At 36.4% G+C, this 17,637-nt stretch overlaps 1 long non-coding RNA gene across 1 annotated transcript; it reads right to left on the minus strand.

Annotated features, from left to right (window-relative positions):
* Nucleotides 1–835: 835 nt before the first annotated feature.
* LOC141349797 (uncharacterized) lies at nt 836–3,347 on the minus strand. The gene is made up of 3 exons (XR_012357831.1): nt 3,080–3,347; nt 2,339–2,377; nt 836–2,133 (listed from the first exon to the last, which is right to left on the minus strand). It is a non-coding gene; the product is annotated as an uncharacterized lncRNA (long non-coding RNA).
* Nucleotides 3,348–17,637: the final 14,290 nt, after the last annotated feature.

The following is a 17,637-nucleotide window of genomic DNA, read 5'->3' on the forward strand; positions in this document are numbered from 1 at the left end:
TGAGGCTAATTGTAAAGCGCTTTGGATGGCCATAGGTCTGTTAAAAGCGCTATATAAATGCAGTCCATTTACCATTTACCATTTACAAATGAATCCGTGTACACAACGTTAACAAATGCTCCCCACACGAGCTGGAACTTCTTCAAAAGCAAACTTTATCCACGCATATTGCTAATGTTATGTTCCAAGCCTCCGAATTGAAGTATTTAGCTTCTGTGTTGTTCCCACGCGGTTCTTCCACAACCGAAAATGCGTTTCCATGGTATCATAACACAGTGTTTCCCAATCCTGGTCCTCGGGCACCCCCTCCCAGAAAGTTTTAGATGTCTCCTTATTTAAAACACCTGATTCGACTCATCAGCCTCCTTCTAAAATGGTAAACATGTATCCCTAACAAGCTGATGAGTTAAATCAGGTGTGTTAAATAAGGAGACATCTAAAACTTTCTGGGAGGGGGTGCCCGAGGACCAGGGTTGGGAAACACTGTCATAACAGATCACCGCGTCAAAATAAAAGTCTCTCAGAAAAAATGTATTTAAAAGTCATTTTGGTTACATTTGTCAATCTTTAAAGACATGTTTACTCGTTGAGACACACGTGTGTCACGCGAAGCTGTGGGCGGGGCTACAAAAGTAGACTTGTCCTTTCGGTTATGGGGAGGTGTTTCAATTCTACTTTGACGTCATAGATTTCCGAATTCCTCACTGGAGTGTTTAGCTGGCTTGGTGCCAAAAACGGTTATATTTCAGTAGCACGGACGTTTTCAGGACTGAAACTTGCAGGATGTTCATTTAAGTTGATGACCTCTTATATAACAAATTATCAAGTTAAAATTGAGTTTTTGATTCACCGCTCCTTTAATCGGAAGGATTTTAATCCGATGCAAGCAAAATGTGTCCATGTAAACGTAGCTACTGACACATCTGTTCAACTGCTCACTTATAAATGTCTGTTTTTATGAGTATACTTGCAGAGACTGTGGCATTACAAGATCATTTGTGCGTATATCTTCTGTCAAGCCCAAAGAAATCATGTGTTTGCGTGATTTTTAAAACGCGCATTGGGCTTGAGTGTGTGCACGTATGCGCACAAAAAAACGCTCCGTTTAGCATCTTTGTCGTTCAAATAGTCTAAAATCCAGGACGTTTTGAAATGTCTTTCGGCACGGTGTTCATTGACTGATGCGGAAAGATGAATCCCTGTGTCTCTGGCGTTCTCTCCCGCGCTCGTTCTGGCACAGCTGCTGGAGCCTGCTTTTTGTTAGCAGTAGCAGAGCGACGCAATCTCATTCATTTCAATGGAAACCTGGCGACTTTCGGCGACACGAGTGAAAGTGACCGTTGGCGACCGTATGCGCGTGTCCAGCGACGCGAGAAAGTTAAGAAAAGTTTGAGCGACTACCATTGAGAACAAAGCAGTGGAGTTCACGTCATCCTTCTCTCGTCAGTTACTGGCGTGGATGGTACTCATTTGTTTATGACAAGCAGATTTAGAAACGCCTCATTGAAAGAGACAAGCGACACACAGCAATAACGTCACTGGCTGTCTGAACGAGGGGTGACGTTCACACAACGCATCTCATTTCATGAAGTTAACAAAACAAATGAAGCGATAGGCTACTGGTTATAAAACATGCACATATAATGCAAATTTTACAATCAAAGGGAGTAAATTTGTATTGTCGCCAATGGCGACCTTGACAGAAATTTCACTCGGAAATAAATATATTTGGTCGCAAATGCGACCATTTTAGTCGCAGTTTGGAGCCCTGAGTTGCCCAACAATTCTGCACACCAACAGCCGCCCAACAATGGTGCACATAGAAACACTCTCCCAAGAAAGGCAAAACCTCACCCTTAGTACTTAAATGTTCAGGTTTGAGGGCCCGCCAACACCCTGAACCGACCAAGAGCACTGCAGCTGCACAACAACAAAAGCAATCCTCAAAAATACATCTTGGCTAATAATTCTGCACTCCCTGTAGAAGCAATATCAGTCGAGTTACAGAAACTTTTGAAACACTTACGAATAATCACAGTGCCAAAGGTATTTCTTTCCCTTTCGATCCATTGTATGGGGCAACTTGCAAAACCTTCCTTACAGCATCACCTGGACCATTGCTACCAAGCGGATCTGAAACAAAATAAATTATAATTTAGCACTTTGCAGGCTGCATTATTCCCATCTTAATCCCACATCACTTATAGCAGACCTCTAAAATGGTACACAATGTGTTCAATCTTGGACTTATGAAAAATTATGCAGACAACAGGTAAATACATCTTTAACAGATTTAACTAGTTATTTTACATTTTTTTAAGAATTATTCTCAACATACCGAGCCAGACTGAATTTCATGAAACCTTCAAAGATGTTACTGGGGGAGAAAAGTAATATTACAAACATATTCAAGAGCCACATGCCATGCTGTATTTTATACTAACAATATCTATTATATAAGCAGTAACATGCCTTATACTGCTGCTGCTGCAGTATTGTGTATAGCCTACTGTGCATTGTTAACTTACATGTATAAGTTACTGCTTATACAGTATGGTTTACAGATATACTGCAAACATTGTTTACTATTCACAAACATACAGAAACAGCAATACTGTTTCTGTTACAAGTACTGCACAGTAGTACTGAACTAACTTCCACAAAGAATAAATAAAAGTAACATTATCAAAGTCCATGTAGTGTAGATTATTTTCGATGAGAAGCGAAATAACGTTAAACATGTAAGTAAACTTGAGTTGCAAGTTCTAATCATTGCAAAAGCGTGTCAACTAAGTTACCACATTTACAAATAACGTCCACACAGCGGTTATTCATGCTTGTCGTCTGCCCTCGTCTTTGGGAAAACAAAATATTTTTATTTCAGACCAGGTATTGGTCAGTAACTTCACAGTTTGCCACTAGCCAGACCCATAAACAAACACAATCCGACACATATGATGGAAAAAAGAGTGACTGGTCAATCGATGCTAAAACGTTTAACGTTACTCACTTTATGCCATATTAGCTAGGTCATACTTTTCAAAGAAAATAAAGAAAGATAAATAATATACACACTTACCTAACGCGGTTTGGCTCTCACCGCGTGGACTGTATCTGGAACGTTTCTTCATGCGCATGCGCGGTTCGTCTTGCGCGCCAATTTGTTTTTAAAAATATACATCACAATATAAAATATTAGATTATATAAATATATCAAAATAAATATATCCAGTGCTGAAAACGGACAGTAGTGATACATATAAGCGTTATTAGACGTTTATATTACTCTACTAATTTATAACCTATTTAAGAAAGCATCTGGGAACATTAAATATTTTAAATTTCAGATTATATAGATAGATTCCATAAACAAGATGCTTCACATTTTCGTTATTTTTTAGATACTACTTTAATATTTGTATTTTTTTTATTTCATTTACTTTGCTCCTGTAAGTGTTTATAATTTCTTTTTATAATTAAGTCAAGATTCAAAACAGTGATCCACTTTTCCCATAAATTAAAAAAAATTTAATTTAAGGAGGTCCCCGTTTTTGGTGTGTTCTCCATAACCCACATAAAAGATGAAAACATTTAAAAAGGTTTTGACCCTGTTTTTAAATTTCTAGACAATAACAAATAAGATTTCAAGGATATTTTAATCATTAGGACATGTCCGTACTTGTCATTTGAAAAAGCTGGTCACCTTAATTTAAGGGCAACCTATCCATCACATAAATTTCATTAAAATTCTTATGCACTTATTGGTTTTCTCCTCTGTGGCTTGATTCTTTCTAGCATCATCTGACCATGTAATGTATATGAATGATTGAGCATCTTCCATTCCAACTTAGTTTCTCGTTTTTTTTCTGTACCATTTCAATCACAAAATGTCTCTCTGATTGTCAAAGCTTTTGTACATGTCATGTACACAGTTCACCAAAAAAACCCTTCCTGGTTCATAGTGTACAGGACAAAAGGCCTTTGCACAACTGTAGGCAATAACCTGCATGGGTTATACACACACAGGGGGCTCAACTTGGTGACATAATCTTCCAAATGTAAAGCCATGCCACATTTTTTGTCTTTTTGTCATTTTCAACAAATTGATATTAAAGTGCCAGGCAGTTTCAATATCGAAAATTACCTTTATTGCAGTGTGTCATGTAGCTGTCCATCTATGGTGTGCAAACACACAAGTTTCTAAAGTAGGGAGTTGAACCATGTTACATACATTTTCTTTTTGAATCTCTGACCTGTTGTCTATTTACATATAAAGGCAATACTTTGCATAAGACTACAGTCTTGCACGGGAGAAATGAAAACCCTGATCTGCACACAGACCCTTACACTAGTTGGTGTGTTAACATCATGTCTAACACACTGTGTTTTAAGCTGTAAGGGCAAGTTTGTGTTGTTTTCACTACCATGAAGATAAATCAAATTCAGAGGATAAAAACCCCTTTTTTGTTATTTTACTGACGATTGCTTCTCCAATCTAGGTGAGTTCAAGGCAGGATTTGCGAAACGTTTGACCCTGAAAGATGGTTCAGTACCTACTTTATTTGGACCAACAAACATCTCAGAGTGTTCTGAATGTCTAGTTAGCACTAGGCTAACGCATGTAGTTGCAACTATTATTTAATGTTAAGCTCTTGGCCTGGTACATTTATATAGGTGCTTACCTGGGGGTAAATTTTAGAGTCTGTAATTGTTCTTATTACTTGGATTAATGACAAATGATGTGCAATGATCTTGTTTTTTTTATTTTATTTTAAAACAAGAGCGTTTTCTCTTAAGATTACAAGAACCTTCATCAAGTACAAATATCATCAAAAGGAAGTTTAGAAAATGCTGGATCTAGGAATGTTTTCTCTTAACAAAATGAGAACCTTCATCAAGTACTGTAAAAATAACATCAAAAGGATGTTTCAAGAACGTTGTTCTAAGAACGTTTTCTACTAAAAAATTCTTAACATTTTGACAACCTTCATCAAGTAGAAATAAAATCAACAGGACGTTTTGAGAACGTTGTTCTAAGAAAGTTTTCTCCTAACATTATGATAACCTTCATCGTGTAGAAATAAACTCAACATGACGTTTCGAGAACGTTGATTTAAGAACGTTTTCCCGTAACATTATGACAACCTTTATGGTTTAGAAATAACCTCAAGAGGACATTCCAAAAACGTTGCTCTAAGAACGTTTCCCGCAACATTATGACAACTTTCATCATGTAGAATTAACCTCAAGGGGACATTCCGAGAATGTTGTTCTAAGAACGTTTTTCCGTAATATTATGACAACCTTCATCATTTAGAAATAACCTCAAGAGGACGTTCCAAAAAAGTTGTTCTAAGAACGTTTTCCCGTAACATTATGACAACTTTCGTCATGTAGAAATAACCTCAAGGGGACGTTCCGAGAATGTTGTTCTAAGAACGTTTTTCCGTAATATTATGACAACCTTCTTCGTTTAGAAATAACCTCAAGAGGACGTTCCAAGAATGTCGTTCTAAGAACGTTTTCCCGTAACATTAAGAGAACTTTCAATGTGTAGAAATAACCTCAAAAGGACGTTCCGAGAACGTCGTTCTAAGAACGTTTTTCTTTAACATTAAGAGAACTTTTATTGTGTAGAAATAACCTCAAAAGGACGTTCCGAGAACGTCGTTCTAAGAACGTTTTTCTTTAACATTAAGAGAACTTTCAATGTGAGGAAATAACCTCAAAAGGACGTTCCGAGAACATTGTTCTAAGAACGTTTTCTCGTAACATTATGACAACCTTCATCGTTTAGAAATAACCTCAAGAGGACGTTCCAAGAACGTTGTTCTAAGAACGTTTTCCCGTAACATTAAGAGAACTTTCAATGTGTAGAAATAACCTCAAAAGGACGTTCCGAGAACATTGTTCTAAGAACGTTTTCCCGTGACATTATGACAACCTTCGTCGTTTAAAAATAACCTCAAGAGGATGTTCCAAGAACGTTGTTCTAAGAACGTTTTTACGTAACATTAAGAGAACTTTCATTGTGTAGAAATAACATCAAAAGGACGTTCCGAGAACGTTGATCTAAGAACCTTTTCCAGTAACATTAAGAGAACTTTCAATGTGAGGAAATAACCTCAAAAGGACGTTCCGAGAACATTGTTCTAAGAACGTTTTTTCGTAACATTAAGAGAACTTTTATTGTGTAGAAATAACCTCAAAAGGACGTTCCGAGAACGTTGTTCTAAGAACGTTTTCCAGTAACATTAAGAGAACTTTCAATGTGAGGAAATAACCTCAAAAGGACGTTCCGAGAACATTGTTCTATGAACGTTTTTTCGTAACATTAAAAGAACTTTTAATGTGTAGAAATAACCTCAAAAGGACGTTCCGAGAACGTTGTTCTAAGAACGTTTTCCCGTAACATTATGACAACATTCATCGTTTAAAAATAACCTCAAAAGGACGTTCCGAGAACATTGTTCTAAGAACGTTTTCCCCTGACATTATGACAACCTTCGTCGTTTAAAAATAACCTCAAGAGGATGTTCCAAGAACGTTGTCTTAAGAACGTTTTTTCGTAACATTAAGAGAACTTTTATTGTGTAGAAATAACCTCAAAAGGACGTTCCGAGAACGTTGTTCTAAGAACGTTTTCCAGTAACATTAAGAGAACTTTCAATGTGAGGAAATAACCTCAAAAGGACGTTCCGAGAACATTGTTCTATGAACGTTTTTTCGTAACATTAAAAGAACTTTTAATGTGTAGAAATAACCTCAAAAGGACGTTCCGAGAACGTTGTTCTAAGAACGTTTTCCCGTAACATTATGACAACATTCATCGTTTAAAATTAACCTCAAAAGGACGTTCCGAGAACATTGTTCTAAGAACGTTTTCCCGTAACATTATGACAACCTTCATCGTTTAAAAATAACCTCAAGAGGATGTTCCGAGAACGTTGTTCTAAGAACGTTTTCCCGTAACATTAAGAGAACTTTCAATGTGTAGAAATAACCTCAAAAGGACGTTCCGAGAACATTGTTCTAAGAACGTTTTCCCGTGACATTATGACAACCTTTATCGTTTAAAAATAACCTCAAAAGGACGTTCCGAGAACATTGTTCTAAGAACGTTTTCCAGTAACATTAAGAGAACTTTTATTGTGTAGAAATAACCTTAAAAGGACGTTCCGAGAACGTTGTTCTAAGAACGTTTTCCAGTAACATTAAGAGAACTTTCAATGCGAGGAAATAACCTCAAAAGGACGTTCCGAGAACGTTGTTCTAAGAACGTTTTCCAGTAACATTAAGAGAACTTTCAATGTGAGGAAATAACCTCAAAAGGACGTTCCGACAACATTGTTCAAAGAACGTTTTTCCGTAACATTAAGAGAACTTTTATTGTGTAGAAATAACCTCAAAAGGACGTTCCGAGAACGTTGTTTTAAGAATGTTTTCCAGTAACATTAAGAGAACTTTCAATGTGAGGAAATAACCTCAAAAGGACGTTCCGAGAACGTTGTTCTAAGAACGTTTTCTCACAACATTATGACAACCTTCATTGTTTAGAAATAACCTCAAGAGGACGTTCCAAGAACGTTGTTCTAAGAACGTTTTTCCGTAACATTAAGAGAACTTTCATTGTGTAGAAATAACCTCAAAAGGACGTTCAGAGGACGTTGTTCTCAGAACGTTTTTCCGTAACATTAAGAGAACTTTCATTGTGTAGAAATAACCTCAAAAGGACGTTCTGAGAACGTTGGTCTAAGAACGTTTTTCCGTAACATTATGACAACCTTCATCGTTTAGAAATAACCTCAAGGGAACGTTCTGAGAACGTTGTTCTAAGAACGTTTGTTCATCAACATCATAAGAACGTTATTCAACCTTTAATAACGTTATAAGAACGTTGCATAAACGTTGTGTTAAAAACGTTTTGCTCTAACCTTTAAAGAACTTTTAAAAAACGTTAGCGAATGTTGTGGGAACGTTCCCTGTTAGCTGGGAAGTGGTTGATGTTCTCAGGGCAACATAAAGTTCAATCAACCAATCAGATTTCAGAAATAAGTTTACAGTTTGTTTTAAGTTTAAGCTTACAACCAGGATTAGCTGTTTCTAGACCATTGTTTTTCACTTATCATATCCCTCTGATTTTAGGGTTTGGTTATGGTTAGGGTATGGGGTGGGTTTAGGTTTAATTTAGGGTCCGAAATTAACTTCTTGGCTCACCTGCCACGGGGACTGGTAGATGAAAAAATCTACCGGCCAAACACATTTTTACCAGCCAAAATTTCAAAATCCCTGGTAGCCCTTCGGGCAGGCACTCTTCAGTTTTTGTTAGCCCGAAATGAATGCAAGTAGCCCGAATAAAAAATACAGTACTTTTAATGTAGAATATTAAGATAAAACATCTATCAAAACACAAATAACACATATCAAATTTCAGGACATATCAATCATCAGTACAAATATTAACTGAAGTCACAGATAAGAAAATGCCACTTGACTTTGTGGGCATAGCACAGGCTTATTCAATTAGTTTTACCTCAGGCCAAATTTTGCCAATACAAAGCCAATAGGTCCTCTAACCACAATGTTTAATCTGATATTCTTGTTGTGTTTTGATGCAGTTGTTTTTTAAGAAACAAAAAGACTGGATTTCCATGTAAACCAACTTTTCCTGCTCATCCCCACACCCGATATACTCACCATTTAAAAGTGGTTTAGTGGGTCACAATCCAGTTACAGACTGGATAATTTTTTCGATCAGAAAAACAGGGGCTACTGTCGCTTTAAGAGCGATTGTGCACAGAGTCACTCTCTTCACTGCCCGTACAATCTATACTTTAAAGCTTGCTGCGAGAGATTTAATTTTCTTACGTGAGGATAATAATGACTGACAGGACGAAGTTGGAGGATTTGCCCAACAAATCCATGACAAATCATGACGGATTGCTTCCTGTACTGCATCTTTTTCCGCGAAAGTGAAAGTAAAACTCGAGCACGCGCTTAAACGTAATTTAAGTACCTAATGCCTGAATTTCATACACCATTATTACCCATACAAATCTGTGAAAGAATGCATAAGCATTTAAATATATTTTTTCCTCCCTATAAGTCAAGATAGCCCGACGTGCAGGGTGGGGATGCATTTTGATAGCTAATATGCAGCAGAGCTGCAGACCGCAAGTTACCTGCAGTACTAGCTAGCAACAGACCGTCTCTAGTGCGAGACTTGGAGCGTAGAGACGTTCTGTGGCTAGCTCACCTGGTTCCCAGATTAGTTACTGGCAAACACATTATATTGCATTAATATTTTGGTATGAAAATCACCCGCCAGTGTGGCGGGTAGCCTTTTGAATTTAGTCGCCAAACGGAAAATCTACCCGCATTTGGCGCTTGGCGGGTGTTAATTTCGGACCCTGGTTTTATTTAGAAAAATGTTGTCCTTGGGTCAACACAATATGTTGTCCTGAGGACATCTCTCAATTGGCATAATCAGTTCAAGCCTTTTTCATAGTTCTGGGTTGCCGTCCGCGTCGACGTGCAATTACACATGCAGACCGCATTTTTTGCCTAATAATGCAACACATTCTCACCCCATGGCGTCAATATTTGACGACACTTGACCATGCGTCAATATGTGACGCGGAGGGTATACCTTTCGCGTCATTTTTTGACGAACTGGGGACTTCAATACTATTACGTCCGTTGCATTCTCTTTCCTATTTTCTTACCATTTTCGCGTCGGTTTAGGGTTAGATTACGCAAAATTAAACAGTGTACGCGAAATTAAACAGTTGTCACCTGGCGTTGGGGTTAGAGTTAGGTACGACAGTTGTCACCTGGCGTTGGGGTTAGAGTTAGGTTTGGGTAGGGATGTCATTATGTAAATCTAACCCTAAACCGACGCGAAAATGGTAAGAAAATAGGAAAGAGAATGCAACGGACGTAATAGTATTGAAGTCCCCAGTTCGTCAAAAAATGACGCGAAAGGTATACCCTCCGCATAACATATTGACGCATGGTCAAGTGTCGTCAAATATTGACGCCATGGGGTGAGGATGGGTTGAATAATAACATACGGCCAATACCTTATGCACTATGAACTATAACTTGCACTTCACATGCACTGTAAAAAAAATATGCAGCATTTTTGTTGAATCAACATATATTTTTGTGTTACTTTAACTTGATTTTATAATTTATGTCAACTTTTCACAAGCCAAAACTTAAAATAGTAAGTTGAATTGACTTGCAAAACCAAGTTGTTTTAACTTCATGCTGTATTTCTTTATAATGAAGGTTTAAAAATAACATAACATTGCAATATACAATTTATTAAAACTTATGTTCCCTAAAATATGTTTTCTTGAGTATTTTAAGTCACACAAACTTTTAACAATATATTTAAAAATAATTGTAGAATGTTAAAATTGGGATATTTAGTTATTGGATATTTTAAATAAAATAAAAAAATCTTAAATGAAACCAATACATCGGTCATGCAGCGCCACTGTAACTGTCTCATGTTACAAGCTTGATGCATTATAAAATAATAGTTGCAATACAACTCGTAAATGCTATTAAGTTTAAGTATAATTTCACTATTTCAAAAATTGTTCCCCTTCGAAATTCATTCCCAGACTCTGTCCCCACACGTTCCCCCATTTCCAGCCCTGCTTATAATTGTGCGAAGAAATTTATTACTTTGCATTAGGCCTTGCATCAGTATTAAAGCATGCAATGTGTTATTTGAATTAGCTGTCTGTGTTAACTTTTGATATCAAGAACCAAACTTGAAAATTGCTGTATACTGCAACCTATGGGAAGTTAAATTTGTCTATTTATAAAATAGAAATCTAATTTTAAAACAAAACACAGTTTTTAATTAAAATTAAACATTTAATCCAAATACAAATCTAGTCCTACTTAAATTTATTTTCTTTTCTAGTTGTCTAGTTGTGTATTCTCAACTGAATATTTTTCAAGTAGACATTTTAATATAAACCCAGACCAATCCTTCTAAACAAGGCTGACTGGATCTGAACATGTGAGGTTTATAGTACATACATCCTAGTGAAGACATCATACAGAACAAAGGAAAGAATTTATTTGTGTATGTTCCCATGAAAGACAGATGCCTAAGATAGTTGTGGCCCTTGGTTAATTGTTTATTAATAATTTATTAGCAATTTTCTAATTTTAGTGCCTATTGTGTAATATACATTTCCCTTATCCTGTACTGGATTTATTGGCATTACCCACAAATAAATAATTGTCATTTTCTCCTTTAGCGGCTTTAAAAGAGAAGCTCTCTGCTGATAATTACAGATAAAATAACTGTTTATGTAAATAAACAGTTTGTGAAAATAACTGTTTATGTTATGTTACATTAGTCCAATTCTGGCATCTTTACACTGGCTACCAGTTAAATATCGCATACAATTTAAAATATTACTAATTACCTACAAAGCTTTAAATTCAATTCAATTTTATTTATATAGCGCTTTTCACAATAGTTAATTGTTTCAAAGCAGCTTTACATTAATAGAAGCAGTAAAAGCACAGAAAAACGACAGATAGCACAACATACTACACGATAGCATATGCAGTCAAATTTGCTGCGGCTATGACTCGTCATTATAAGCGAGCGTATTACTAATGTAACGTCTAGAAGAGGAAGCTAAGTTAAGCCCAAGAAGGCTGCCTCCCCGGGGTAAAAATCCCCCTAGGAGAAAAAAACCCTGGGCTTTCTAGCCGAGGAAATAAAAAAAAGGTCCTAGGAGGGAAAAACCCTTGGGAGATATATATGTATATACACACATATAAACGGATAATGAGATTAAGCGGGTTCTGCCAGTGATCATTGGTCAGGCATCAGCTGGGCATCACGTTGAATGACGACCAGTAGATCAGAGGTGTGCCGACTTTCACATCTACCAGAACTGGGTCTGTTTGTCTCATTGTCCTCAGGGTCGAGGACGAGACAGGGAGAGAAAAACAAAATCATATTAGCGTAGGGGCCGTTCACATGTAATGCAAGTGTCACACAGTTATGTGGTTTAAATCAGCTTAGTTCCAGACAGACTAACTATTGTGGCATAATTATATTATCCACAGTTAAGGAATTTTGCAAATTGGGGGCCCAATGCGAAGGTATATATGGTAACTAAGGGTCACCTTCCGATCTTTAAGAGAAAATGAAACCTGTCGACCCGTTTGACTAAGGCCTGTAACCCCACTGTTGTCGTTAATGGAGGTTCAGTGGCAACGGGTTTATATTGCATACTATTTACAAGACCACGAGAAAACGCCAACATCGCAACCTGACCATACATGTCAACCCGTTTGACTAAGGCTGGAGGCCCCACTGTCGTCGTTAATGCAGGTTCAGTGGCAAACGGGTCTGTATGGCATCCTATTCACAAGACACATGAAAGCGCCAAAATCGCAACCCAACCATACGTGCCAATCCGTTTGACTAAGGCCGGTAGCCCCACTGTCGTCGTTAATGCAGGTTCAGTGGCAAACGGGTCTGTATGGCATCCTATTCACAAGACACACGAAAGTGCCAAAATCGCAACCCGACCATAAGTGCCAACCCGTTTCACTAAGGCTGGAGGCCCCACTGTCTTCATTAATGAAAGTTCAGTGGCAAACAGGTTTGTATGGCATACCATTCAAAAGACACAGGAAAGTGCCAAAATCGCAACCCGACCATACGTGCCAACCCGTTCGACTAAGGCCAGAGGCCCCACTGTCGTCATTAATGCAGGTTCATTGGCAAACGGTGGCAAACTATTTAATGCAATTCATTTTGAAGTGTTCATGCAGATAAGGTTTTTATTTATTTATTTGGTTGGTCTGTGTTATGACCGTGAGTGCTTTGTTCCGTAAAAATAACTATTGCGAGTTAAGTTATGCAAATGCTTTGTTGAAGAGAATGGCCTAGCACCCTTGTATATTAAAAAATTACTACCACAATACAATCCACCATGTACACTGCAATCACAAAATTCTGGCCACTTGATTATCCCTAGAATATCAAAAGTGTCTAAAGGTGGTAGATCCTTCTCATCCTACTTAGCCCCTAAGCTCTGGAATGATTTACCAAATATTGTTCGAGTATCAGACACAGTCGATCTATTTAAATCTAAACTTAAGACATTCTTCTTTAACAAAGCATTCACATAAAATGTCCAGTAAATGTACTTATCTCTATACTTATGCCGCAATAGTTAGCCTGTCTGGAACCGAGCGGATTTTAAACCACAATACTGTATGACACTTGCATTACATGCGAACGGCCCCTACGCTGCTAGGATTCTGTTTCTCTCTCCCTGTCTCGTCCTCGACCCCGAAGACAATGAGACAAACAGACCCAGTTCCTTCTGCTGTGAAGGTCATCACACCACTGATCTACTGGCAGTCCTTCAACGTGATGCCCAGCGATAAGCGACCAATGACCACCAGCTGAACCAGTTTAATCTGCTTACCCGCTTCCTATCCCACCCGTGTTTATATATATATATATATATATATATATATATATATATATATATATATATATATATATATATATATATTAATCTCTCCCAAGGTTTTTGTCCTTCTAGGAGTTTTCCCACTGGGTTTTTCTCCTAGGGGGGTTTTTCATCCCCGGGAGAGTCAGCCAACTTTGGCTTAACTTAGCACTTTACTGTATATGTTACATTATTACTACACTCGCTTGTACGCTCTGTGTTTTCCCCTGCAAAGCTGCTTTGAAACGATTAACAATTGTGAAAAGTGCTATATAAATTAAATTGAATTGAACTGTATGTTACTTTAACATGTACGGATACTTATTTAGGCTGCTGTTCTGTGCTATTGTTTAGTTGAAAAACTTGCCTTTCCAGATTAAATGTTTGTTCTTCAGCTTGGATTTTGTAAAATTATTTTCTAAATAAAAGCAACATATAGTCCAGTGTGACTTATATATGTTTTTTCCTCTTCAAAACACATTTTTGAGTAATGCAACTTGTACTGTATTTCGTATTCATACACACACTTGAACTTCTATCGAAAACGTTCCGCCTAATTCACAACAAGCGTCATAGACGGCAGGGTTTGCGTATTGATTACATTTGGGTCTGAGTTTGATGCCCTGAAGCAACTACATGGAAGGAGACTATCAAACTAATTTAATTGCAGTATTTTGAAACAGATTACTAGTTGTACAACATTTTTTAGTAGAAACTGATAAACTGGCGCATCCTAGTGTCATAGACGGCAGAGTATTTGCGTATTGATTCCCTGGTGACTATTGACGTATTCTGACCTTCCAAAATATTTCCTCTCATGGGTGCTCTTTAAAGCTCTATTCACCGTAAGGACATCTTTAACGCTGCCTTATAAACAATAATTAAATTTTTCCTTCCATAATCACCCCCTCACGTTTAAAGCGGATCCAACAAAGCTGCTTTATATTCTCAAGTATACAAATGTCAGTGTTTGTTTTAAATTGAATGCCTTATTGTTGCTGTTGTGCATTCCTGAATACCTGGTGTTGTTGTGTAACATTGTTACACCCTATTAAAGTCACTGAAATGGTTGCTTTGTTTACAAGGCATTACATGATCTTACAGTAAGAACAAAATGTACTGTTAGGGTGACAAACTTTCTCCCGAGCCGGACCCAAACTCTTGAACAAACTCCCTCCTTTTTGGGCACATTGCCCATCTTCAAGGTCTTATTAAAGTTCACCTGCTATCATCCATAACAATCATATAATAATAACAATAATCAGTAATAGGATCAAATGTAGTCTGTAACACAATTTTTTTGTTGTTTTGTTTTTGTATATATCATATAAACAAAAGTTGCATTGTGCTTTGATAAGTGCATAAATATTTTAAAATCATGTCCATGTTGCCGTGACTGTAATGTAAACTTTCGGACGTTTGAAGAGTTTGGTTCCAAAACATTTTTCGATTTTTCAAAACATGTTTATTATTATGTTATCATGTTTTTATTGTGCTACTTATCTGTAGTTTTTACTTATGAATGCTTAAATCAAAACAAACCAACTGGAGTTTGATTTATATTAATTGGATGCACAATCAGTAAGCGAGATTTTTGAAAATTTAAGCCTTGCTGTTTGAAATAAAGCTCTTATGGTATTTAGGTTCACTTTTGGAAGTGTTGATGTATTTCGGGAAAGTTCTGCATCTGTTGCATCTCTAGTCAGACTTGACTTTGATTTGTTCATCTAGTCTAATTGGGTTATTTTTTATTGCCAAATGAAGCAACAACAATAATTAAATTCCAATAGACTGACATACGCAAGTTAAATGGATGTTCCTGTCATTGACACATTTCATGTTTATTTTTACTAACTCCAAATATTATAGATCAGGTGAAATTTTCCCTTACTGTAAATCATATATAACCTCTGATCTGAATTGTAAAACCCGACTCTTATCTGAATTAGGAGTTTTAAAAAAGAAGTCATGGTGAATTAGAGCAGCTCTCATAACCAGGACTGGAAATGGCAGAAATTTAGTTAGGGGGACTCTAGTTTAGAAGGGGGGGGGGGGGTGATTGTAGGAGGGACATTGTAGGCTACGAGTCGCTTTTTATATATATACTTCTGCGTCAACATCCACATCAACATGCACCCCATCTTTGTTTGGAAACAAACAATTAAAAAAATCTTGAATGAAGTGTTTAAGTAAACTTATTTCAAGACTCACCCCATTGGCAGATATTTTTGCTTGCACAAATTTACTTAAATTTTATAATTTTTGTCTAAAAACTAGACTTATTTTCTCAGGTCATTATGCACATCAGGAAAATATTTCAATTTAAGAAATTTTAGATATTTGTACTTTAACACAAAGACAAAAATATAGACTGCAAAAATTGATTTTCAAGAAAAAAATCTTAGTATTTTTGTCTTGTTTTCAGTAAAAATATAAGAAATTCTTAAATTTAGATTCTTTTTCTTGATGAGCAAAATGACCCAAGAAAATAAGTCTAGTTTTTAGACCACAATTACAAAGAACAATTCCCGCACACTATCTGCTTGCTGAAAAAATATATTTAATGACAGTTGCGTAGCAACGTTTCGATCAACTGATCTTCATCAGGCAACTCCTGTTTTTAGACCAAAAATATCAAATTTAAGTGACTTATTTTCTTGGGTTGCTTTGCTCATCAAGAAAAAGCATCTTAATTTAAGAATTGTTAGATGTTTTTACAGAAAACAAGACAAAAATACTAAGACATTTTTTTCTTGAAAGTCATTTTTTCAGTGTGTTGCCCGCGTAGAACGGACACGTTGTTAAAATTTTGGTAAAGTGCGCGTCAGGCTATGCACATCCTACGTACGGCGTAGACCTTATGCACAACTAACTTGCAATTTACATCACTGTAAAAAATAAGCAGCATTTTTGTCAAATCAACATATATTTTTATGTTACTTTAACTTGATTTTATAATTTATGTAAACTTTTCACAAGCCAAAACTTAAAATAGTAGATTGAATTGACTTGCAAAGCCAAGTTTAACTTCATGATGTATTAAATGTGGGTTTAAAATAACATAACATTACAATTTACTATTTATTAAAACGTATCTTTCCTTGAGTATTTTAAGTCACACAAACCTTTAACAATAAATTGAAAAATAATTGTAGAACGTGAAAATTGGGATATTTAGTTATTGGATATTTTAAATAAGAAGAAAATTCTGAAATGAAACCGATACATCAGTCATACAGCGGCACTGTAACTGAATTGTCATGTGACAAGCTTGATGCATTATAAAATCGATCATGTTAAATCTAAACTTAAGACATTCTTCTTTAACAAAGCATTAGTATAAAATGTCCAGTAAATGTACCTATCCCGCAATAGTTAGTTTGTCTAGAACAAAGCATTCACATAACTCATCTGGGTAATATACTTATGCCGCAATAGTTAGCCTGTCTGGAACCGAGCAGACCCGTTTCATATCCCTATTTTGAATAAAATAATAGTTGCAATACAACAAGTAAAACGGAGTCATTTTTAAATGCTATTTAGTTGTTTAAATATAATTTGTTTACAATTTCACCATTTCAAAAATTGGAAGTCGGTCCCCCCCTTGAAATTCTCTCCCGGACCCTGTCCCCACACATTCCCCCATTTCCAGCCCTGCTTATAATTGTGTGAAACAATTCATTACATTGCATCAGTATTAAAGCCATAGTCCAAATACAAATCTAGTCCTGCTTTAGTTTATTTGCTTGTCTAGTTAAAGTTAATTTTCTATTCTAGGCATTGTGTAGCTATTCTCAAATGAATATTTTTCAAGTGGACATTTTTAATATAAAAGAGTCCATCTAAACAAGGCTGACTGGATGTGAGGTTTTTATCACGTACATATTCTAGTGAAGACATCGTACAGAACAAAGAAATAATTTATTTGTGAAAGTTCCTATGCAAGACAGATGCCTAAGATAGTTGTGGCATGGGCTAATTTTTCATCAATAATTTAAGGCCAGTCATTTCTAATTTTAGTGCCTATTGCAATATACATTTTTCTTTACCTGTACTGGAACATTGGCATTACTCACAAATAAATATTTATTTCCTCCTTTATAGGGCTATAAAAGAGGAGCAT

This window comes from Misgurnus anguillicaudatus, chromosome 15, assembly GCF_027580225.2.
Source record: "Misgurnus anguillicaudatus chromosome 15, ASM2758022v2, whole genome shotgun sequence".
In the NCBI taxonomy this organism is placed as follows: Eukaryota; Metazoa; Chordata; class Actinopteri; order Cypriniformes; family Cobitidae; genus Misgurnus; species Misgurnus anguillicaudatus.